General features: G+C 39.3%; 1 protein-coding gene across 8 annotated transcripts in view; it reads left to right on the plus strand.

Moving 5' to 3' along the window:
• The first annotated feature begins 1,211 nt into the window (after positions 1-1,211).
• Positions 1,212-26,482, plus strand: part of LOC124305543 (protein shank-like) — a 67,121-nt gene continuing 41,850 nt past the window's right edge. For 3 of the 8 annotated variants that reach the window (XM_046765111.1, XM_046765112.1, XM_046765107.1), the window contains exons 1-2: positions 1,213-1,712; positions 23,212-23,279. The gene's annotated coding sequence lies outside the window, so the exon portion shown is untranslated. Of the gene's footprint in view, positions 1,713-23,211; positions 23,280-26,482 lie in introns of all 8 variants that reach the window. The other 5 variants (XM_046765117.1, XM_046765118.1, XM_046765115.1 and 2 more) reach the window with 4 other exon arrangements.

Genomic DNA, 26,482 nt, shown 5'->3' on the forward strand with positions numbered 1-26,482 from the left:
CGAAATAAGCACGAGTGTTAACTAAGTGTTTCGGAAAAGTGACCAGAATTTAGTATCAGTGAAAATTGAACGTTGAACTAATTGACAGTTAAAGACTATCAATTGATTAAAAATTGTCAATTACGGAAATTTTATTATTGTTTAACTAGATGATGGATTTAGATTTCCCTTTGCTTTCGCAGATTGATTGATCGGGTTACTTGATTCAGGTTATTGTTAAATGCGGCGAATACTGCCGCAATTTCGTTTATCCCTGTAACCACTTTACAAACAATAACATTTTCCCAGTATTTTATCGACCAACTCTAGGTACGTAGCAGTGAAAATTTTTCTCGTAATTTCGCTCGAAGTTTCTCCAACAGCTTGGACAAATTTCACAACGGAACAAAGTGGAGCAGCCGTTGTTTTTCATACTTCAATAAAATTTTAATATTTCAGTATCAAATGTGTGTGTAGTTAATTTTCAATTCATAGTAAGTAATTATAGTTCACATTCGAACCAAAAATTATAAATCAAGTCTGAAAATAGATGACTATTTTTATCTATAATCGCAAAATATTTTTAATTAAACTATGAATTATCCAAAAAAGTTTTCTACTATTAAGATTACGTAACGAAATTTACGAAACTTGTTTTCAAATACACCCTTTTAAAAAGTTATGAAACAATTGATTAATCGATGAATTTTTACCGATTGAATCGCGTCGTGTTCAATTTTTATTTTGAACTCGATTAATCGATGCATCGATTATTTTTGACCGAGTGGTCATCCTTATCCTAGTGTCCCTCACGTGTCCGTATATGTTCCGATTTCGTAGCGCCCTCTGACACGAGACTGGTCTTTCGAACTAATTTTTGATGTGCACGGTCAGTAAGTGCATGTAGATAACCACCAACATTCTGTCGTATCGAGCATCAGTAAGCAGTGGATGTTCATAATCTATTCATTTTCGACTACTGATCGCCACAAACGTGTTTGTTCTCTATCATTCTCGTCTTCCCGATGCTAGACACGGTAGAGTATCGGCCGATTACCAACACGCACTTACCGACCGTACACCTCGAAAGTTAGTTCCAAATCCCACTCCGCGTCAGAGAGCGCTGCGAAATCGTAGACACGAAAAACATTCTTCCAAGCTTCTCTCCAACGAATATCTTTGTAGTCGAGTCGGCTTCCGTGGGTGGCGCTGGGAGCGGGCGGACGCCTTGCCCCGCGGCTTAAATCCAGTCGCGCGGGCAACTTTGCAGCGTGTGGTTGCGTCGTGTTGTATCGTTGTCTCGCTTTGCGTCGCGTCGTGTCGTGTTGTGGTGGTGGCGGTGCCGTTGACGGTGACGGAGGCGGCGGCTGCAACGCTGACGGTGGTTTACATTCGGGGAATTTTCTTGTGCGTGACAATATTACCGAAACCTAACTCAACTCTAAACCTGATACAGCGTCTTAACAATAACACGCGCAAGTGTGACGTATGCGTGAATTCTTTCGGTGCCCTCGCGAAGTTGTGCAGTGTCGCGTGGTGTCTCTTTCCGCTTCTCTCTTTCTCCGTCCACTTATCCCTCCGGCCCTTTAATTCCCCCAAAGTATAAATATTATCGATCGGTGCGACAGGATAGTTGGAAAAATTAAACATAGTGTCAGGAAAAACTGGGATTGGCGTTGCCTGGCGTGTAGCTGATGCCAAGGTGCTGTTGAGGCTCACCATCGATCTCTGAGGTAAGAAAGAGCTTATGCACAAATGCATCATGAATATGTATTACGTATGTATTTGAATCTTGTCTTCCGTCGATTCGTGCTGCTCGTTGAATAACATCGTATCAACTGGCGTCATTATCGAAACCGTTGTTTTTTTTCCCCCTCAACGAATCAGCATTCAAGCACATGCAATGCCAATATCATTCCGTTCTCAGCGACACGCATGACGATGGGGGATGGGAGAACGTCAAAACAGACCAACGACCATTAGCGGACAGCGTGACCCAGGAAATTGTAGTTAAGCTGGTCCTTGGAAGACTCGCGCTGTTCCTTTCGTGGTTTTCACCTTGACTGGAACGACGAGTGCCATTTTTTAAACACGCTTGTTTCTAAGCGCAGACGGCCAGTAGCGCCTGCGTGATTGATTGACATTGGGAAACTAGCTAACTATAAACCGAGTGCAGATGCAGACCTTACCTATCGGTACATTCATTGTGTCTATTTTCGCGAACCATCGCCTAACTTGTGAATGTTCATAGCCGTATTACAGCCTAATACACAAAAGTCACTGGGGCGGGGTTGAAATTTGAAAATTTACCAAAGCGCTAAATGATAAATTTTTTGGTGGCGAAATTTGAAGTAGAAAAATCAAACTTTGACCATACATCAAAGTTTCGAATGATCCAAAATTGCTAAAACTTTGGAGATCATCTCCGTCGGTTCCGTTCCCCTTTTCTAACGTTATTTGTATGTGATTAAATACGACCCCCTGAGATTTCACATCAATTGAGCGACAATTTGTTGGCCCTCTTCTAGGGATTGCAGCTCGGTGTCAGTAAACTATTGAGAAAACGGATTAAATTTTTTCACTTTATTCTCTTACGGACGAGTTTTGTACTTTTGTAAAAAGAATTATTAACAGCTGCGACGATCAACGGCAACCTCGACCGTCATTCTCCGTGGCTAATGGTAGTGTGTATTTGCCCTCTTCATTTCCTTTCACCCTCATTAAACCTGTGCTAATAATAATCAACGAAGAACAAATTGTGGAAGGCCTGGCGGCTACGGTTAAAATTTATACTACTACAAATTTTTACAGAAAATGGAAGATTTCATATTATTTCGTACAAATTTGTAAATATGCATAGTTTTTCATGAAGAATTGTTAATTTTCTTTCAAAATTGTTGTGTCTCGTAATTTTTTTATACCGAAGAGATACGAATTTTCATGAAAATCTACAAGTTTTTATGAGAAATTGTGCGTATTGACGTTCCAACTTCTTTAAAAATTCGTAGAAAATCTTAATAATCATTTTCACCAGGGAGGGGGAAACCGATATCAATGACTCCGATGATTATTGCTTATTTCCGCAACAGATACAACACCGGATTAAAAACCGGTGATTAGCTCCGCAAATAATTTCGATATAATTAGGTAATCTGCCTGAGAATGATGAGGAATTATTTCAACGATAAGACCTCTCATTTAAAATTATCCGGTTAGCCGTCCACCGTGCGTAGGTGTGATCTCGTCATGTACCATAATGAAATTCAACAGCAACTGATTATGCGCGAATTGAATGGACTGCCGCAATTCACTTGGCTCTCAGTGTCTTTTACGTACCAAAATTAGATTAGCAATAATATAATTACGCACTATACGGTATATGATAAGCGACGAAAAAATTTAAGGCCACAGTAGGCCTCTTTTTCACCTGTAATCTCTAATCGTCCTGGTATCACAATAACTTAGATAATATATAATAATGACAATAATAATACTGTCGTTTAAAATAGGTATGTATTATAGATTGTGAAGAGTGTAGATAATACGCGTTGTAAATTGCTGTTTGTTTTTGGTTCCATGCATCGTTGTTGATCGACGTATAAATTTTCCATGTCCCCGTTGTACCTCTTTTTCTATCTACTCGTTTCGTTTCTATTATATTCGTTATTGTACGTATGGACATCATCGATTAATACCGGAGAATGACAACGTTTTTCTTTACACGTGTCATACGGACATCAGCACTCCACGCGACGCCTTAAGCCTTCGTGAACTTCTTCGGAACAGAGCAGAACTTTCGACTCGCGAACGAATCCAGTCGTCTTCTCTTCACGCTATTTTTCTTCTTGACTGATTAATGGCGACGAAACAACTAGGATCGGTACCATCTCAAATAATTATAACAATGATAATTCGACCTGGTAAAACTTTCCTCTTTGTTTCTCGACTAGACGATGGGTGTAGTTGTGTTGGTGGTAGTAGTAGAAGTAGCAGAAGTAGTAGTAGGAAGAGTAGTAGTTGTAGTAGTAGTAGTTGGCTTACGGGCCCCGGGGCGTTTCCATTGTTGTGTTACTCGCCGTGGCGTTAAACGTTGCCAATCAATAACAGAAGACCCGTACACGACTTTCAAGCTTTGCAAATCAATAAATAACGCCTACCGTAGCGGATACCTTATACAGAAGCCATTCAATATTTATGCGAGTTCGTATTTGTTGCGTTACACGCTCTTCTTATATGCGGTATAATGTGCCTGCAACACCCTGGACGCAGTATGCGCAGGAACATTTTATAGCCAAAACTATACGGTGTTGCTCGTGAATCTTTCAATTCACGTGGGTGTAGGAAAGAAGGAGCAAAAGATTGAGAAAAAGTTTCACGGGTCTTATGCGCGATGCATCCTTGCGGGGCGAGGTTGTAGTTTCGAATTTGAAAACTTCCAAAAGCGTCTAATTCCGAATTATTTGGTGGCGGAACTTGAAGCAAAGAAATCAAACTTTGAAGAAACAAAAAGTTCCGCAATACAAGGTATACAAGTAATGTTTCGATCGGGCGAAATTCCGGAAAATAAAGTTTTGATCGCGTGAAATTCCGAAAGTTGAATTATACTCATCACGCAGCGTAGTTTACTCAACGAGTGGTTGGGAAAAATCAGAAAAACCGAAAATCATAATGACCAGGATTTCGAACGTAAAAATATAGAAAATCTAAATCAAAGGAAGATCAAAGTGGTGAAATTTCAAGATGTTATGGATTTTTAAATGTTCCCATTTTAGCACTTTTGGCACTTGGAATTGTTGGGTTGATTTCCTTGACTTTGAGTTTAGCAACCAAAAAATTGGGAATTAGGTGCTTTTATAAACTTTTCTAATTCGAAATTTCAACCCCGCCCCATCTTTGTGGATAGTCGGTTATTCTGAGAAATTATACCTACCTCAAGTAAGGTTAACGTAACGGATCATTGAAAAAACTGCGGAACCTATTTTTCAACTTTGGTGTGATTTTGGAAGTATTTAGTTTCTAAAACACGTATTTCCTTCCGTTGGCTTATTGGCCTGTAACTTATATTCACGATCTGAAAATGGGTTTTGACCAAAATGCATCATTGCATCAACGTTAACAAAACCGAACGTTACATGAAAGATCATTATTTTGCCGGCTGAATATGACTTGAAAGAAGTTTAGTTTGTACAATTAATATCAACCTCTTAATACCGTATGAGAGTGTACTGTACTTCAGACAGTATGAAAGTAGCGAAATAACGAGATTTGCTAAAAATTTATCGTTACATTAACTTCTTCTTCAGCCAACAAGGACAAACTTGACATGCATATTCTTATACATATCATATTATTGTTGCTGAAACGATCGGCTGTAAGGGAGTATGGTACCGTTGATATGTATCTGTAGATAAGTTCTTTGAATTACGGTCTAGACTCTGGATTCGATAAGAATAGCTTTTTGTAATCTCTAAATTAATTAATTTAAGAGAGATGTGCCAAGGTCTTGAGATTATACAGATCTCTTAGAAGTGTAATTATACCGTGCAAGCTTAGATCGATTTTAACTTATTTCACTCATCTTCGGTCAAGGTTGACCGAAAAGAGTTTCGATTGTTCACAAATAGCTCAGCGAATTATTTACAATTAGCCATCAATTTACCATCTCGCGCGTTGTTGGATGGCTCATCAGGTTTCATCATTTATCCCGAAAAAACATCTCGTCGGAGTTTATAGTAACATCGGCTATACTCGAATACACAGTTACTTCATCGAGCACGGTGGATCAAAACTTCGGGTTCGTCTTTACTTCACGCATCGCGACGTGACAAGTTATATACCAAATGTAATAATATCGCATAAGTACGCGTCTTATTCGTTATATACGCCGGTGAAAAACTACATATAAACATAGTTGCTGGGTACACCTTCGTACAGGTAGGATTCGTTGAAGGTGAACGATGCGCGAACGACGCTTCGCCGGCACGTAGGCAACCGGTGTTACGTATTTACACCCGTCTTAAGTAGCCCGGATTGACCTATGGGTTGCATATCTTCCGGCGAAGCGTCGTTCGCGCATCGTTCACCTTCAACGAATCCTCCCTGTATCACGTATACCAAACAATATTCCCAGCGTATACAATTATACTTGTGAAATATCCCGATGTGTTCTAGTCGAGAATAAATGTAGTAAAATTGAATTCCAAGCATTATTACGGGTGTAGACAAAAATTTCAATTTAAATCTTGGTCCATTATTTCTTTGACACAGCGTATAAGGCCTCGGCATAATACCGTTTGCGAGCAAGGTAGGCACAATGCTTGCATACATGACTGAGCCTAGCACGCACGTATTTCGTACACGCAGGTATTCCGTACACCTCGCTCGCTGTCTATGAATGCGTGTCGTGTCAATAAGAGGCTGTACACACCGCGAGTCGTTGCAAAAGGAGCAGGAGAAGCAGGAGGACGACGATGAGGATGAGGAGGAGGGCGAGGGCGAGAGCGACGAGGTTATCTCGCTCGCGCGTGTTCGTACGGGACAAAAAACCCTTGCGATCTGCAGGACAATCACCCCGTATATATCAGAGGGGGTCCCGAACACCGGACCAAACAGGCGGATCGCGCGTGCGCGCGAGATAGAGATAGAGATAGAGACGGAGGGGGGGGGGGAAGGGAGAGAGAGAGAGAGAGAATGATGCTGCCCAGCAGCGTTGATCCCGCGTGTATGAGAGTATATATGCCTTATGAGTAAGGAGTTGAAATTTTTTGTTTACGTATTTATATGCATACAGTACGTGCCTCGTATGGATGCGGGTAACCAAGTTATTATTTCGTAACATTCGTTATCGGTTTTCGTTTGGCATTTCGTGCGGAAATTTTTGTTTGTCACTTTCTCGAGGAGTTGATCTTCCGGTGTACAAAAGTATTTGTTTCGTCAAGTAAATTGTAAACTTATGAAGTGTGTACGCGTGTATCGGGTTGACGAAGAATCCACTTGCGAACGTGTATGATCTAGTGGATCGGGGTCAAAACTTAGAAGGGTCAACATTTCGAATGGCCGATGTGTCGAAATTATAAGGAAGCGAAAAATGAATTGTTCGAAATATTGATGTTTGAAAGTGTGACCGATTGCTAGTAATTCTAATCAGTGACACTTTCGGGAATCAAGATTTCGAACAATTCATCTTTCGGTATTTTATTTTAGCATGTCATTCGAAGTATTGACCCTTTCAAGTTTTCACCCCCACGCGATTTATCTCATGTCATATAATGTGTAGCAGTAGCGTGCCGGAAATAAAAGTTTATTATTTTTCCCACCGGCTACTTCGTGAAACCGTAGTTGATGAATAAACTCCTTTCCATGTATTTGACGGGTTTTATTCAATATTTCACTATGGCCTACTCAAGGAAGCGAGAAGTTTACCGTAGGTATCGATTTTTATAAAGGTAAAGTACTGCGTTTTACACCATGTTGAATATCTCGAAGATCGTTGGACTTCGAACGTTCTACGATGACTCGATTTGAGGGACACCGAACGAGCTGTCAAACGCTACAATGTAAAGTTCACTTTATTGTATAGAGAAATAATAATCTCCATCCAACCGTCAGAATTGGATTTCTTGCGTGTTAATCAAATGGCGAATACAAAAATTTTTATGCGTGACCTCTAAAAAAAAGTCCCACGGCGTTTTCCTTTTAGGAGGTTTAACATTAGGTTATTGACTATGTTTTCACGGAATGACCGATCTAAAAAAATTAAGTGTTTTTTGAGGAACTCTAATTTAGCAGTGTAGCTATTGGATGGCAAACCAATCCGCCTACTGTTTGCTATTGCATAGATAATACGAAATTCGTATCATCTAGGATGGAAAATGATGGAAATTTTCGTTTTTCATGATTATCTCAACATTGGTAAAGAATTTCGAAAAAAGTTTCCTTAGAAGGCCATCGGAAGTTGATTTTCGTTCAGTATTTACGAAGTGTCAACGAATTGTTATCTGTTTTCATTAATTTTTACGATTTCCCGGGAATTTTTAATCCTGTAAATTTGTGTGTAGTATTATTGGGTACAAAACGAAGACAAAAATCAAGTTCTGCTACGACTTTCAAAGTTTTGAGGTTCGATCCTTGCTTTGCTCTGGACTAATTTGTCACACTGACGGAATCACAACACTACGATAGAATACCAGGGATGCCTATGCCGGAGGGCACGTAAAGAGTTTCACTTGAATTTATTCGTTTGATCTTCATCATTTTTCATCCAATATCATTTAACAACATTTCTTGGTCTGGAAATTCTAGCCTGGTTGTTGGATAGTGTTGTTCCGGATGTGTAAGAAGTAGCTATAATAATTCGACAAGGTTACCGGTAACTTTTAAGATTAATAATCGCCGTTCAAGCATACCAGTTCCTCCCAGCGCGGATCCTACATTGAATTTCGATTTAGCGTTGCAAGTTTAAAACACCGAATCCCACCTGTCGTATAAAAGTATAAGAGATACCGTATAAGTAAGAACCCGGAACTGCGGCGTTTCGCTCTTGGATGGATACGGATCACTGTGTGTGTATGTATAAGATATCCCTAGATATCGCTCGTACATAGACAGATGTGTATGCCTGTCTAATAAACTTCTGTAAGGTTCTGAAGCCACCATGTCGAGGCGCGTCACTTTTTTTACACCCGGCATTAGCCAATCTGCAGACAATGATTTGCCGGTCGCCACCGCAGCCATTGTGACTGATTGCTACTCAGCTACGCTACGTATTGCCTGTCACGAATCGGTTCTACGTACGTAAGACTTGAAAGAAACAAGAGGATTCGATCTTGATCTTGAAAAACCGGGTGAAAAAATTTGAATATCTCAAATACAAACAACCGTATTGAATAAATAATATTCCGTTACACGACGTGAGCATGTTTTACGCGTTTTTCCATGCGTGTTTTCCGTATACAAAGCACCCGTTTCTATGACGCTAGAGTAAGTCTGCGACAGCGCATGCGCGGAGTACAAAAAGGATCATTTTTAACTCCTAGGAGTTAGGAGTGGACTTTTCTGTACCGCGCGCATGCGCTGTCGCAAACAAATCTGACATTACGCGATCCTAACCTCAATTTCGCACTTCGTGACAAAACGCGTAAGATACGCTTGTTGTGTAAAGCATCGTGTGTAACAACCAGGCAACTGCCTTTTCGCCTCGCGTATATGTGTTTGCAATTTTTCGTATTCGGCTCACCTACGACTCATATTGCAAGTGCGTATGTATAGCAATAATAATAACAACAACAACAACAATTGTAATAATATAATAAAAACGATGATAACGATAATGGCGCGTTGACCCCCGACACACGACAACCTTTGACATGGAGCCCCATGGTGGTTTCTTTTCTCGTTTCCTTTCCTTTTCTTTTTCCCTTCAAGTCGTCAATCATCGTGTCTGTAGAATCAATAGTATCTGTGCGGTGTGCACACACGCGAAGGTTAATTGATTCTAGAATGGCAGTATCGCGTCTTACAGGGCACTGACTTACCTACCCTAGTAATACTGATTACAAACCAACAGCGCTTTTACACTTCTGGCCGCTACTGGTTTGTATTGCGATATTAGCAATCGGTACCGTGGACACTGCGTCGGTTTTAGAATCAACCTGACGAGGTGTAGGCACCTTATACTTATCACATAATTGCAATATGATCGATTTCATTCAAGGCAACTGATATACATATTGATATACATGCTTATCAGTATACCAACCCAGGTGCTTGTAACTTTTATTCGCTGGTGCCATATCAGCGTAGTATATAATTTCATATCTATCGAAGGTGAATCATTTCCTATTCTTGTTGATGATTCTTACGAATTATACAGTACAGTGCGGATACTTGAGAGATGATTTCGACCGTGCACCATCGCGTTTTTGCCCGTCTCTCTGCAACGAACGCAGCACAACGAAGCGCAAACACCTCTAATAAAGTCCTACTTCCCATGGTTTTATTAAATAGTACCGCACTCTATATCCAATGTTGGAGGGAGAGTAGCGGTGATTACTACTTCCGGCGTAGCTAAATGATTCCATGCTTCACGTTACGTCATCCTGTGCGTTGGCACTACTAGCTGCATGATGCGGTAGAAGGGGTTCATCGTGGTGGCAATCATTCGCGCTTCGAGGGCGTTGCTCACGTTTCCACTTCAGGCGGGGACCCTTCGTTTAAACTGATAAATTGAGATGAAAATGAAGCGTACGAAGCCTTTAGAGGTGTTTTCAATGAACAGGAAAGCAGTTCCATACGACACTACGTCTCGATGTCAACCGATAATATAAAACTGTAATGGTGTATTCCGCTTCGCGTGCTTGAACTTACATAACCGCAAGCGAGCATTTCTCAATAAAAAACTCTATGACTGAACAACGTTCTTCGTAGTTGTGCCTTGAAGTTTCCGTTATCTCTGAGTTGCTGCTGCTATAGCTTGCGAGGTGGGGATACACACTTTGTTACACGTGAGGCATGCGTATACAGGGGTCATTTATTCGTTCCTGAACACGAGTGAGACGTATGCAGACATTTTACCTGATACCCTCTCCCTATCTCTCTTTTTTCTTTTATATCTCTTTCACCGAACGGTCAGCGTTCATTAACCAATAAATGACCTTGCTGGTATGTACCTATGTTCTCGCATTATCTATCCTGCCAAGATTCACAATCTGAATACGTGGCTATCCAGGTATGAACTAAATCAATCTTGGACGATCGGAAGATAATGTTTTAGCGAGTAAATTGACCAAATTTCGCGTTTTTCATTCATGCGATGAACGTAATCTTCTGATCAGGTGTACAGATGAGATCAGATCTAAGGGGAAAAAAGATGTAAGGGGTTTTGTAACGATTCATTGCTTCGGTTAGAACCATGATTGGGCAAACGGCATGCAGAGCTAGCGATCGAACGCCATTTATATTCTACTTACTGGTATTACGCTTGGTATATATGTGACCTATAATGGGTACAATAAAAAGCTTGTTATGTAAGGTATGATTACTACACGTAAGTTACCACACGGAATGATGAAAAATAAAATTATTTATACACCAAATAATTTTTTGTACTAATGTAGCAGTATTACGTAAGTAACGTGTTTACGAGATTGAAGTTAGTAACGTTACTGCAACGATGCGTGTTCGGGAAAAATCGTTAACTCGCGACTTTAGGATTGTCTAAGATTTAGTAAATCGTAATAAACAGAATATACTCACGTTTTTTAAAGCCAACTCCTTGAGTCGTAAATGTTTGACTTATTGTTAATATGGTGTAATTTTGTATGGTACGATTATTTGTAAGTATAATTTTGTGTAGTATCGAGCGTGTAGGAACGGTGCGTTAACTCGCCTGTCATCTGTCATTGTAAGGTTTTATTCTCAAACGACGTAATTTCCAATTATTCGTAGGAAGGCAGGAAGCTTAAGAGAGGAGACCCTTCTTCCTTCGAAGGACGAGAAGTAAATGGTTTTTGGGAATTTTTTACTAGTTTCAATTAGATCTGCTAGTATTTTCAAATCATTTGTACCGTAATTGATCAAGTTATTAACTAGGTCCCATCGCTGGTCTTCATTCGTTCTGGAGAATCTTTTAAAAAAACGTGTAAAACATTAAATTTTCGACTCTCATCGGCAGATTTACATTCACGTTTTTGAAAATAATCCAAACAATAAAAAAAAATTTAGTTTCGTTTGTTGCAGATCAAAATTACGTTCTCCAGAATGTACGCAAATTACCAACGCGAATGAAAAGCTGCGGTGGGACGTAGTTAATAACTCGATTAGTTATGGTTCAAATGGCGTGAGAAAATTTCCAGATGTACCTAATTCAATCTATTGACAAAAGATCCTCAGAGTTTCGAAAATATCCATTCGTTCGATTCTTTCCCGTGAAAAAAATTCCCGAAAACCACTTACTTTTCGGCTTTCCAAGGTAGGTGGTTCCCCCTTTAATAGATGTTGGACGAACAAGTTTTCTTCTTTACCGACGGCGTCGCGTCTCAATGATCTATTAATATTGTGATTTTCACTGTCTCGAGAGTCAACCGGTATTCAGTTCTCGTTATAGATCCTTACCTGAAAAATAGCAAAATCAAGGTAAGCGTACCTGGGGCTGGGGTAATATATACGTGTGGACATTAGATCGACGTCGCGTGATTACCCGTCAACTCAAGAACCGACAACCATCACTACATCCGCGTATAAACTTATCGATCCGACGATCAACGTTATTGATCCGGATCCACAATAAGACCGGGGGAATGATTTGAAGGAAGTAAAGGAAAAGAAAAACAACGATGCGTTTTGCAACGAATCAATTTTTAACTCTGTTATATCAGCACAAAATCATCCTGTACAGACTCTTTTCTCATCTCTCGACGTTTTCTCTTCCTCGACTTTGCATCCTACAGTTTCCTTTTTATAACTTCACTTTTGCCGTGGCAGGTATTCGGTATTGAAAATTCGTTCCGTCAGTTGTAGCCTCGCCAACGCTGCCCGCAGAGTCGACCCGTCTCGATACCTTTTTAGGAGAATCTTTGTCGGACGACTCGATGCTGTTCGGTGGTCATAGTGAGAAAGGCCGAGAGAGATAGAGCAGTCAAGTTTTATGTAACCAAATTCTGATGTTGTTGAATCGAGATTGAACGATGTGTATTTTTATCAAATTATAATATAAGTTTCAATCGCATTCCTTATCCATCCGTTCGATATCGTTTCTATGTGCTTTGGTTCACCTTCTAAATTGCAGTGCAAGATTTAGTTGGAATCTACGGTTTGCAATGGTCGACTCTTTTGATTGTCGATCGATGGCACTACCAGATATAACGCCATCATACTTACTTGGGTGTCTTATCACATGGTAAAACAGACTTGCTTCATCATGCCAACTCACTTGTGCTCTCTGAAGATACTGACGTTCTTTTTTTTTCACTTTCTTTCTCTACTACTTATTGTTCGCTTATTGACGGGCATGACGTAACCATTGAATAAGAACAAAAATCTTGATCCGTTCAAACGAACGTAGCGTGTATCCCACCACTCAGATCCGGTACTAGAATTACTATATGTAACGTCCGTCTACTGTTTACCCACCTTTACACTTCCGTAAACCGATTCTCTCCCTTAAACCATAAATGCGATGAGTCACATAACGTATTATATAATTTGATGTCGGTGACGGTCTGAAATGTAGAGTCGACTTGGCTACAGGGTGTATAAAACTCAGGCATACCTACTGCGACTCGGGGTACTCAGGGTACGTCAAGTCGCTCGATGTCGCAGGTTCCCCACCGTTAAAGTCGTTAAACCTGACCCTCAGTCCGACCTCCGTTCTTTAACTGTTTGCTCAACTTTGGTCCCGGGGATGATTACAGTTGTGCCATTCCAACCAGCGGTTACATGACCGTTTGACCTCAGTCTTTCTTTTTTTCTTTCGTTTTTTTATTTTGCAGGTAATTCGAACCGAAACCCAAGTGTTCCGTTCGTACAGTCGCTTGTCGGCAGAAAAGTTAAACGCGATATTGATAAGGTTGGAGGATCTCGGTTCGTCGATGAAGAAAAAAAAAAAGAAAAAAGAAAAAATGGTTGAAAAATGCAACGCTGCTCTGCTTTATCGTCCTAGTTTTTTCAGAATAGAGTTGCTACTACAATCGCTCTGGGTTACAATTACAATCAGGGTTACTGTTACGTCTTTCTCGCGTGACTCGCGAGGTCGAGCGCGGGGTTTTCTCAGGACAGACGTTGACGTCGGTTTTGTTAGACATCTCCTTCGGTTGACTCAAAGTCTCCTTCTCCGTTACGGAGATTGGTGCAGGCGGCGAGAGTTGGAAGTATAGGTAGAGACCGTATTAGATGAAACGATCTTATACCGTTAGAAAACGCATTGGAGGTATCGGTTATATTGTGGCCGTACGAGTATCAGCGAGGTATAACAGTGCCTCCGTATAACCGCTGTATATTACAACGCGTGTAAGGATATATGTGTGTTATGCAGTTCTGATAACTAACTATTCGAGGTTCCAAGGGGTGTTTCACTCAAGTGATCACGGTGTCGATAACGTTCGAAATTATTTCGTACTCGCCGAAAACACAAGTATTTGAATAAAATTCTGATGCGTTACAGTAATCATTGGTGGTAATGAGAAATCACTTGGGATTAGAAAAAATATCTTTGTCATCTTGAGAAGTTATATGCAAACTTGGAATTCATGAGAAATCACCTGATAAAAGTAGAATTTATTTGTCAAGTAATCTTTCTTAATCGTCACTTAATAAAATTTTTAAGTAATAGTTGTTTCTGTTTTTGCTTCACCGAAACAACCCTGGAAAGAGCGATGTTGAAGTTCGTAACCTTGACGCAAAAATTCGAATTCAGGAAAATGCGTTATGTACCTGATTAAAAATCTTTTGGCGACTGTCTGATATTCAATAATTGTTGTAATCGGGTATTAACATATATTTAATTGCGTACTGGCATTTTGTCAAACTCAATAGTGATTTTTCCTCTACTGTTTCGTTACGCTAGCGTTACTTACTGACTTGAATTTCTTGCGAAAGAGAGCATACCATTTTTCATTTCGTTAGTAATTAACTTTTGTTTCAGCCTTCGCCTAAACTTCTGATACGCAAGTATGCAGGGCGGTCTTATTTAATCGCGTAGAAGAGATACGAGAAAAAGTTTGATACGAAACCTTGAAGTGTTTTAAGCCGAAAAGATCATGCCGATATGCGCTGATTCGTGGGTTGCGCTATTTTCGTGATTTTAAACAGGGAACACATATTTTGGCTACGACCGGTCTAAAAAAAACTACGAATCGTGTTTTCGAGGTGATCAAGTGTTTCCCATAGCCCCTTAAGCTCTTATGGGAAGTATATTCCTAACTAAAAGTGAGTCCCGGTGAGAATATTCAACACTTCGCGATGAGATAAAAATCTGCAAAAAAATCAATCATAACCAAGCTGATAAGATAATTCGGTTTGAATTATAACAATAATGCCAAAAAGCTCTTGGTGAAATGAATTAATGAATTCATTGATTTTCCTAAATACATATCCATTTTTTTAGAATTCCAGACGATTTTGAAAAACCCGTTTGCGAGAATTTTTTCAAATTTGAAACGTGGATCCTGAAATCTTGGATGGGTTTTCGTAAAATGGTTTTACTTACATCGAAGAAATCCGAGGCATGAAACGAATAGTTTCATAAATCGAGTGTTGGAAAATTTTGGAAAACGGAATATTCAAAATCGCCGAAAATTCCAAAAAAATCCATAGGTAGTTGGAAAAATCAATGAATGCATTTTATATTAAACTTAAAAAAATTTCACTAGAGATTTGTTCCACAAATTTTTTTTGAAACACTTCATCAACAACTTGTTTGCCTTATTATTATTTACGTAAATTTTAATTTCTTTCTGATTTTAATCTCATTTCGAAGTATTCAATATTGTCACTGTGACTAACTTTCGGTTGAGAATATACGAGAAAGTAATGAAACTTTGAGAATTAATGCCTTGTCCGAGTACAAAATGACCAAGTATCTCACTTTTTGAAAATTTAGAAAATTTTGAAAATTTTTGCAACCTCTAAAATCTTTTGAAAATTATTATTTTCTTATTTTGCGTTTTTAAATTCGTGTTCAAACTCACCATCAGCCAATGTCATAGAGTCAAAATACGTGTTCCCTATCTGAAATTACGGATTACATACATAAAAAATCTCGAATTTGGCGCAATTCACAAATCAATCCATAGATTATATCGGCATTATTTTTTCTTTTCCCTCTCCTTCAAACTTTTTCTCGCACATCGGTTCCACAGTCGCCGAGATATTCGCCTGGGGCGATTAAAAAAGACGATTCGGTAGAAGCAATGATTGAAATAGATACAGTAGGTCGTGAATTGATCGATTGTGATTCTTCGTTTTTCCCTCAGCTATCACGCTTGTGCTTCACCTCCGTTCTCAGCATCGCTGACACGACGGATTGCAAAAGCGCAGATGCCGCATGGATATTTTGAGCTTACCGATCGCGACTGTATAATGGCTATATATAATATACCATTCTCGTCGTGGGCCATATTTTTCTTTTTTCTCATTCTTATACACGTATAAACATCATATAAGGTAGAAGAACGTAAGAGAGAAGGCTGCGACGACGACGGTGGCCGGCGTTGTTTTTGACGAGGCGTTGTATGGAGTTCTCAGAAACGTGCTCGTATTCGAATAACGAGATAAGGAACGGGCACCACTACGATGCTGACGACGCTGAGAACTCCACCGAGGAAGGAACTCGACCGAACGAAGAAACGAACGAACGACCTGCATACGATGGTAATTCAACGCCCGACGACGGCCAAGACCAAGACCAAGACCAAGACCAAGTCCAAGAGCAAGATGCCGACGTTGCGGGTGGGGAACGAAGAGAAGTTGAAAGAATAATAATAAATTAGCCAACCGTGTGACGAGAGTGCGTCTTAACGAATCTCAGTCATCCGCCTGCCGTCATCGAATCAAGAGGTTGCGGTCCTGCCCTATATTATTTTATCATTGTACCAACATCGTCGTGTTCCTGGGATCTTTTGGAGAATCGTTCCGTACGTCTGTCGGTTATTTGAAAAAAATTTAATCGAATTTCCTTGCCAATTATTTGATTGTTTATTTATTCGATTTGAGGAATTCGCGCGAATAATGACCTGACGATGTTGTCATCGTTGCATCCGTTTTGATCTTCCGTCGTTGGTAATCGAAGTCGAGAATCATTTATATTCGAAACGAAGGATCTCCGTCCGATGGCCCGAAGAAGAAAATCCTATTCCCGCAGATCGACGACCTGTGCAAGGTAATCGTAATCATATCATGTGATTGGTCAAATTTTAGTCGCATATTATTTCGCAATTTGTTCAATCTTTGTGCCGTTCGTTTTCTCTTCAACAATGATCAACATTCTCTTATGCTCTATTACAGGCATAGTCTTGACCTCAGTCCAACTCACGAAATTACGTAATCACTAATGAACGTGCCGATAAATACTCGGGTGCGTTGTGAAAAATCGATTTTCGAAGCTTGCTCGTGTGGTTATAAGATTTGGGGACGATTCTTTTCTGCAGCGTTGATCCAACCCAGTGTAATACGTGATCTAATATTTCTCGAGACGGTTTCATAATTTTTTTTTTGTACGAGCATGTTTTCGGCACTTAAACTTTTATCAAAATTAGTGATGCAAAATATACGCCGTACGAGTGACAATTACAAATCGGTGTATGCTTCAATATGAAAATGATCATTTGAGAATCGTTACTTTTTGTCAAATATATTAATCATTCGTGCCTCGGTCTTCTGTTTGTGAAACGGTGATTCGTAGGAAAAAAAGCTTGTGCATATTATACCGTGCAATCGTATGTATCTGAAGGTATCATCTCTGTAATGGGTATCGTATAGCTTAGCGTGCAGATTGAAGGCGTGTGAAATTGATAGCCTCGTCGTTGACGCGCGTTAATATTAAATATCGCTATCCGTTCTGTTTCACTTTTGTCGTCGCCCGTTAGTAAAAATATGCATCCATACTTTTCGTTCACATCCGTTTCCGCCGATGGTTTTTTTTTTTTTTTTTCTCTCGTACAATTATTGAAAAAATTCGCTACTTCGGGATTGTCTGAAATGTTTTGGGTAAACAGTACAGGTGTATAAAAGAAACGAATCATTTTCATATTTTGAAAGTACAAGTGCTACAAAATTGCAAAAATATCGCGAAATAGTGAAGTATATTTTCAATTTTTTTTGTTGCGTTAAACGTTCCAACTTCCAGCTCTCTCTCTCTCTCTCTCTCTCTCTTTCTATTATTCTTTCACCAATGCATATTCTTCGACGAATTAAAAATTTTCACGCAGTTTGTCGAGTCAAACGAAGCATATTATTTTTAACTGTAATACCGACGATCCGAGTTCCGATAACAGTTGGACACTGTTTCAATAGCTCTGTTTATTTGTTATTAGTTTCTAAAAGCACTTTTCTATTTTCCATTACCTTGCTTAGCTTTTTGAACTTAAACTTGAACTTTAATTCTGGTTTTTTAGTTTTTTTTTCGTTTCGTTACCATGATAGATCGGTTTTGATTAGCATCTGACTGTCAGTACGAGATATCAGATAATTGCTTTTGTTTTACAAATCATACCCCGTAGTTAGTACCGCCAAGAAGTATATTATCTAACGTGTCGCACGTATCTTCCAATTGTTTTCACTTCTTCTTGGAAGTAGAACCTCATTCGATTTCAGGAGGGCATTTTTCCGTCATGTTGAAGTTGGTAACGTTATCGTAACGATTTGTGTTCAGGAAAAAGAAACCGTCGTTTCGCGATTATGGAATGGTTGGAAATTTAGTAAACAGTAACGAAACAAAACATACTCATATTTTGAAATTTTATTTCCTCGAAAGTTGTCGTAAAAATAAGAAAATAGTGAATTTTCCACGATGCCTCGTTACGATAACGTTACGAGCTTCAATCTCGTCCTTTCTCTGAACTCTTGACGAGCTCGCTTATCGCCGTTTCGTTCTTTATCTGTCTTCCTCTTCCTCTGCATCGTCGCCGTCTGGCTTGTTCTCACGATCTCTATCACATGCGATTCTACTATCACTCTTTATTTTTTCTTCTCCGTTTCGATTACTTCATTGTGTTTTGGTAAAGAGCTAATTCATTTTGTTTTATCCCTTCTTCGTTTAATCTGCGATCGGCGAGTCCTTGATTGGTTGGTTCCGGAGGTGTAAACAAGCGACCGGTCGACCACTCGAAATTTCCCGACGTGGATTCTCGGACGACAACGAGGCCGTCGACGCCAATCGTAATTGGCAAAATTTGACGCTTCGCATCTCTCCGAGAAGCTGGCGTCGCCATCCTATCAACATCGTCGTCATCGTTAACAGCATCGTCACGATCGATCATCATTACCAGCGTTCATGCGGCGCAGGGAAGGCCACGACGTCACACATACACCTGAGTTTTATCGCCGATCCCAACGCACCGTTGTGGTGACGTCGTTATCGGCCGAGAGGTGTGATGTGCCGTAGTGGTATTTTCTGTGCAGCGATTTCATCACTATACATAACGATCATATTCATAACAGACGAGTTCAAGGCATAGAGATTTTTATCGACCGCAGGTATAAATTATGTAGTCATCGTTGAATGTAATATAAATATATATACATATATATATTTATACATAAAACATGACAACGTTGAATTATTTTTCTACGGTAGAAACGAAGTCTGAGATCTATACTATTTCCGTTGAAACGGTCAACTCTCGTGTTATACGATACATTATATATCCGTTCTACTTTACCAACCGTTGCAGCTTGCTGCCTTAATTATTTTAACTGTTCTTCGACTATGAACTGGTTTTATTTGTAAACGTGCGACGGTCTCTTTTTCTCTTCTTCTTGACCTTCGGTATTTATCGTAAATATTGTCATTTTTTTTTATCGCGAAAAATTTTAGTATATATTATAAACTAATTATGTAACGTTGCATATTATACATATTCGTGTAATTAGGTGCCATTCACGGTAAATAATTTAAAGATCCTCTACACGCAGGAAAAAACGTGATTATGTATCTTGCTAGATGAAATGTTTCAATATCCAAGCATTTCTATCCTAGAAATATTATATTATTAGTCCCGATCGATTATATAAATTGCGTGTTACATTCTAAATCTAGGCAGGAAGAAAAAGATCGATACCGACAACCGTAGTTGACGACTGAAGATGTAACGATCGATACATTTTTTACAGAAATATTCTTAATAAACATTTTTAACACCGTGCGATGTATTATTATACACGTCAGCTTGGACGTAAACTACACCTATATGCATTATAATGAGAAATAAACTCAAACTTTGTCTAATTTTCAAATAATATATTATAATATTACGAGTGTGATTTTGATTGAATGTTTTGCGTGCAGTAATAACCTCCAAGGTACAATAATTACGAATTCCGTATCGTTTCAAACGCTTCTTTCACTACATACACCTACAGACTCGACATCGTAATTTGTTGACAGAGTCTTTGCAGGCTAGAACTGTATTTGAACAGCTTGCAGCTTTGGTGAACGGTTGAGTATCGGCAGTTTTATCGGCAAGTATTGGAGAACATCTCGTTGTAGGTACGTTCTGCAGCTTACACGAGTTTCGCTGGCAATTGAAATATTTAAAATAATGATAATAAAACCCGCCACGCTTTTCATCGATTAGTTATATTACTATATTCCATTAGGTGTTGCCTGTCGGACTTAATTAAATACGAAGTGAAGCACGTGGCGACACAATACTGCAGGTATTTATAACATCACTTGATGTCTGTCGAAATATCTCGTAGATTTTTATTAGGTATAGTAAATTTTACGGTGGATCGATGTGTTTGTGGTTTACCTTAGGTTGGTGAGTGGCCACTGTTTCTACAATAAAAAAACAAAACAAAAAAAAAAAAATGCTTTTCGCGATTAGAGTTTAGCGTACACTCTCGTATCCATGAAACTTCCCATGTAAACAAAAAAAAATCTCATTTTATTCAGATTTAATTCCGACTTTTCGATACATTTTTTTTTTATTTACAGATTCTTTATTTTTGTTAAATTTATATTCCGAGCTAACGACAAGTCTCAGATTAGGTTCGCCGATTTTTATGGCTCACAGGTTCATGTCCAATCGATAATGTCAGAATTCTATAACCTATAATAATATTATGGTCACTATCTGTGTACCAATCTACTCAGGGTACATATATTCATTTGTAGATCATATTTTTTGACAGTGGCTATGACACACGAACCTCACGTTATCGCTAACGCAGCCAAAAATTTTCGTAGCTTCTACATATCTTCTCGAAACTTATCAAAATAGAATTATACACCATGCTTTTAGCTTTCATACGTCGCGCTCGGTTTTTACTCTTGTGGTTTTTTTTTTTCTTTCCCCCTTTTCAATGACTGTGATAAATATTGTAGTGTGAGATATGCGAGAGTGGCGAACAACAGCGTGGGAAGAATTTATCGTTTATACGTTACGTGTACAGCGTGAACGTAGATATAGGTATACATGATACCCAAATAAGTATAGACGTAATTCTGTTCGTGGAAAGGAACTGGAGTGTCAAAATCGCAGGCGTGAGATGGTCTTTCTTTAAGCTTCGTACGAGCGGTCATACGAATATTATGTGAGTGAGTTTGCGCGCGCTTCACGGACGGCGTCGTGCCGGCTCTTGAGAGAGTGAAAAGTAAAAGTGACCGGCCTAGAATTCGCCTTTGGGAGGGCAGGGGGAGTTACTACTTACCATCGAACTCCTCTGACGCGGCACCAACGCCAGAACGAGGATCGAGGGCTATGAGGAGAGAGAGAGAAAGAGAGAGAGAGAGAGAGAGAGAGAGAAGTTATTATCTTTATTATCTACTTGACCATCAACCCACTTCAAAGTTTTATGGCCACCATATATTATTTATCGTGTCGACTAGACACTATTTCAAAATCTTAGCACGCGATTTGAACAATGTAGTTTTGCAGGGTTCGTACGCACAGGGAAAACCTGGAAAACCGGGAAAACTCAGGGAAAAGTTAGGGAATTTCGAAAATAAGACTAGAATTTTAAGATTCTTGAAGAAACAAACTCGTTCTTATACGTACATTACTTGATATCAAACCTCCTTTCGTTTTTTTTCTTACTGAAAATCGCTGGCTGTTGTTTGTAAATTAGTAGTCTGACAGTAAATTAATTACTAGGTAATATTGAAGGTATTAGTATTAATATGCAAAAAAATTGTCATTAATCAGCGGCATATTTCTTGGAAGTTTACTGAAAAAACATCCTATTTTCAGGCTGGAACACCTGGAATAGTCAGGGAATTTCGGGTTCCAAAAAGCGTACGAACCCTGTTTTGAAACACGCTTTTGCAGCAACGCTGTTCCGTTGTGTGTAAAAGATATTTCAAGATCTATGCGCCGATGCAAGGCCGATACGTCACTTTGAAAAAAAGTATTTATCATTATATAACCCGTCCAACTACACATTTGGAATTTTTGACGATTCGTCACGGACTTTTTGCGATATCCGTGTTACGCAATCGTTCGTTACTGTACAGTAATATTCATTAATGTATTTACCTTTCGGCTAATTTGTTTTACGGCCCGAAACAAAATGCGAGTTCGATTCTATACGGATCAGGTGACAATGACTGACGATGAAGCTGACGTGAGAGATTTGGAGTCACTGTCACATAATTCGTGTAGAATCTTACTAGTATTTTGTTTCGTAGCAGAAAACAACGCATTAATGAATATTAACTTTACCTCACTTATCGAAGTAAACTCGAATAACAAAATTCGAAATATTGCTTCAAAGCTTCGAAGCATTTACTTCGAAAAGACATTATCTACCAACTTTTCCTCGGTGTACGTAGAGAATCTTTCCACCCGCTGATTCATCGTCATCTTCATGCTTTATTTTTTCTTCACTCTCCTCGTTGTCGCAGGTATACATTCCTTGAACAACCAATAGATTTGCAGACCTGAACTGACAATGTATTGTACACAACTAGACTCCCAAACGGAACGAAAGTAGTCTGGGTTCCTTATTTCAGACCGATGGCGTCTCTATCTGCTGGTCGCTACTGGTTTGTATTACAATACCAAGTTTGCTGTGGGAAAATTGTATTCGAAAACGCGAGGTTACAAATATTGAACATTGTCGGAGGCTAGTTTTTTCGTATGTTCAAGGTTGCTGTGATTATTTATTTTCTCTTTTGCTGCACGAAAAAATTATAATTAAAGTGCAACTTCATTGGCTTCGTGATTGCTCTGTTTATTCACTTGTTTATTCCTCCATTGGGTACGACTTAATACGATATGTACAGTAATGTTCATTAATAGATTCCCAGTGACCTACTATTTTTCTGGAATGAAAAGTGGATCGAGTTTCCTTTCTAAAAAAATTTCATATGCCAATGACTACAACGACGCAAGTTACAAGAGAAACAAACGATACGTTGTTCCTAGATACGTAAAATTTCTATATAACGAAAACACGTTTCTGTTTTTATTCCAAAAAAAAATTACCCAGTTAGATGCGCCAGGGTTTAAAATTATTACGAACGTGTCAAGACTTTTAATCCGTCGTCTGAAAATTTCCCTTTCTTTATGATTCAAGATCCGGGGAATGACAAAAAGCCGGAGTCAACAGCGGATGCCTGAAATGCGTGACCTGCGTGTCTAACGGTAAGATTTATTCTGTTACCGGACGAATGCCTCTGTCCCTCAGGTATACAGGGTATGCTGCAACACCCTGAGAGATTTGCATTGGCGCTCATGTCGACTTCTGCTACCCCGCAACATCGAGCTGAGCTGACAATGAGTCGCGGTTCGGTATAAAGTCGAACGAACAACGTGGGTGTTCGGAGCGAGTGGGCAAGGGAGGCGGTGGCGCGTTGTAAATACATGTAAGACGTACACTTGGGGACAATGAATCTGAGACGGATAATACTTTACACTAGACGGTTACGTTGGCAACACGGAGAGACCTGCAGCGCCACAGTCGGCCGAGCGCGAAACAAACTCAATCTCAATAAACGTGACGTAACCTATGACCGTCGAATCCAACCTTAGAATACCGCGGGAATAATGACTTGTTGGATTGACACGTATTCTAAGGATATTCCGTTCGCCTACAAACGTGATTACCATTTTGCCAATCGTTTTCTGCAGAGCTTCACTTAAACGGACGTACAGGAGTCAGTTTTTAAGGTAATATAAAAAATTTTGTGGCGTTTTAAAGTGAAAATCCGGAGTTTTCAAATATATTCTAGTTCGCTCTGTTCCGTCCATTAGTCTAGTCACAATAAAAGATAGTAATTTTTTTTTTAATCTTGTTCCTCCATTACTAGTACTGTTTACTTTGGTGCTAAAAAGCCGTTGTGAAATAAATAAATACTGTTGCTCATTGATTTATTCTTGTATTTATCATTGATTTTCATATTTGTCGATGAATTTCGGGTCATTGATAAGGCGATTGTGTGTATGTTGCGAAAAACATCATTCATTCTATAACTCAATTATCTCACAATGAAGTTCACTTTTAAAAGTCCGTAATGAAATCGTTGGGTACATTTTTATAGCAAAATTAGTAGTACTAAAGATTTTTTGACAAAATAATTGGTACTTTTCTTGGCTACCATAACGTGTAATTAAGTATTTTCGTGTGAACATTCTTTTCGCTAAAGGGGGTTTCGAAAATTTGAAGCCAGCATCAGGTGACTCATCGCAATATTGGCGATGAGGCACCTGTTAGCATTGATCGCTTGATGCTATCTTTCACGAGGGTCATTATTATCCACAAATACGCACATATCCGCGGTCGGAAAAAAAATGGAAGTAAATGTTAATAGCTTAATTATTACCAACATTTTTTTATTCTTTACTTATTATACCACATGCCAAAACAGCTGAATGTCACGTAATATTTCAATTACCGAAAGGGGGATGCTGATAACCAAGTTTAAAAGGTGCCTCATCAGTGTTAATGCCTATAGTCGAGTGAAACACCATTTCGCACTTTTTCTGTGTCCTCTTTCAATCGAGGCTTCTCATTTCACGAAACCAGTTTGATATTTTTAATGTGGGAGATTCGAAAAGAAAAAAAAAGAAAAAGAATTTCTTTCTGGCACACCCTAATTAATATATATTACCGCACCGACACGTGTACGCGGAATACGAGAGAGTGTTTATAACTTTGAGAGCTACGCGATCTGATATCTTATAAACACATAACAATTACGTTGGCTTTCATTATATTGCTGGGCAGCAATATAGTTATAGCCCATGTATACTCGATACTCATACATGCGTGGGTTTATTTAACTCGGGCACACACGGTGAGGTGATATTAGTACACCGCGGCGGATTGGTATATAATACGCATTTTAACCGTGTGCGTATAATGAACGGCAACCGCGGGGCTTGTATAATAGGCATAACGAGTTGTACCTAGCCGGTGGGAAAAGGTATGCGGGAAAAGTTGTAAAAGGTAAAACTCGGTTGGATGTAACGTCTACAAAAGCCGTAGGAAGAGATAATCGTTCGTGGCACGTATTATACATATACTAGTAAACCTGTCTGTTGGTGTGCAGTTGTACACATACCTCCGGGGCGAATTTCACTTTACGTAATTTGCGAACAGTTTTCTGTGTATTCGAGCAAGCTGTATATTGGTACATCGATGATATACCGTACATATAGGATACAATGACACTGACCAGTCTCAAGAATTACTATCTGATATAACTACTGATATTATAGGCATAGGAATACTTGGGGACAATGAATCTGAGACAGTTAATTTTTTACACTAGACACTTATGTTGGCAACACAGAGAAACCTGCAGCGCCACGGTCGGCCGAGCGCGAAACTAACTCAATCTCAATAAACGTAACATAACCCATGACCGTCGAATCTAACCTTAGAATACCGTGGGGATAATTACTTGTTGGATTGACACGTATTCTAAGGTTAGATTCGACGGTCATGGGTTATGTTAGTTTATTGAGATTGATTTAGTTCCGCGCTCGGCCGACTGTGGCGCTTTAGGTTTCTCTGTGTTGCCAACGTAACTGTTTAGTGTAAAAAATTAGCCGTCTCAGATTCATTGTCCCCGTGTGTACATTGAAAGACTATCCCAGATAACATCGACGAATTCGCCATGTGGGTCGCATAGTTGTAACAAGAGAAATTTTGCACCGTAGATGCCCACAGCGAAAGTGAAAACTTGGTATTCGCATTTTGTGATTCCTTCGTATCGATCCTTAAATCGCGAAAATTGGCCAATCGTATTTGGATTCAAACTCATTTAGCCCCAGTATGTACTTTTCATTCGTCTGATGTCTTTTTGTTCAGCTTACACGTTATTTCGTAAGAGTAATCGGCGACCACCAAGAGCGATTCACAATCACAATCCGTGTCTTGAGAAGCCGATTTGAAGTAGGTAATTCTCAGGGGATAATATGAACGCATCGTTTATCTACGCTGTGTTGAAGAAATCGATCAGGTATCACCGATCTCGTAGACAATACCTACAGGAAATATTAGGCGTATCGTATAGTAATCGCCTTTCTACTTCAGCTACCTACGTTTATACGTAGTACGTACAAGATTAAGAAATCGTCGTACATGTTAAGCCACGCAGCCGTTCTCCATTGGGTCCCTTTTATGGCTCACCAGATATCGATCTATGTATCTGATAGTTAAAGGGTATAATAACTAAACCGCTAGGACGAGAGTATGTTGGTATAACGGAGGGCAGTAGTTTCAGGAAAAAATGAATCCATTTCTCGTGGATGGTATTCGATTCTCACCTGGGTACTCATTTCGCATATCGTCGGGTTCTCACCAAATTGATACACATCCGGAATGTTGAAAAATAATAATT

The sequence above is a fragment of the Neodiprion virginianus genome, chromosome 5 (genome assembly GCF_021901495.1).
Source record: "Neodiprion virginianus isolate iyNeoVirg1 chromosome 5, iyNeoVirg1.1, whole genome shotgun sequence".
NCBI lineage: Eukaryota > Metazoa > Arthropoda > Insecta > Hymenoptera > Diprionidae > Neodiprion > Neodiprion virginianus.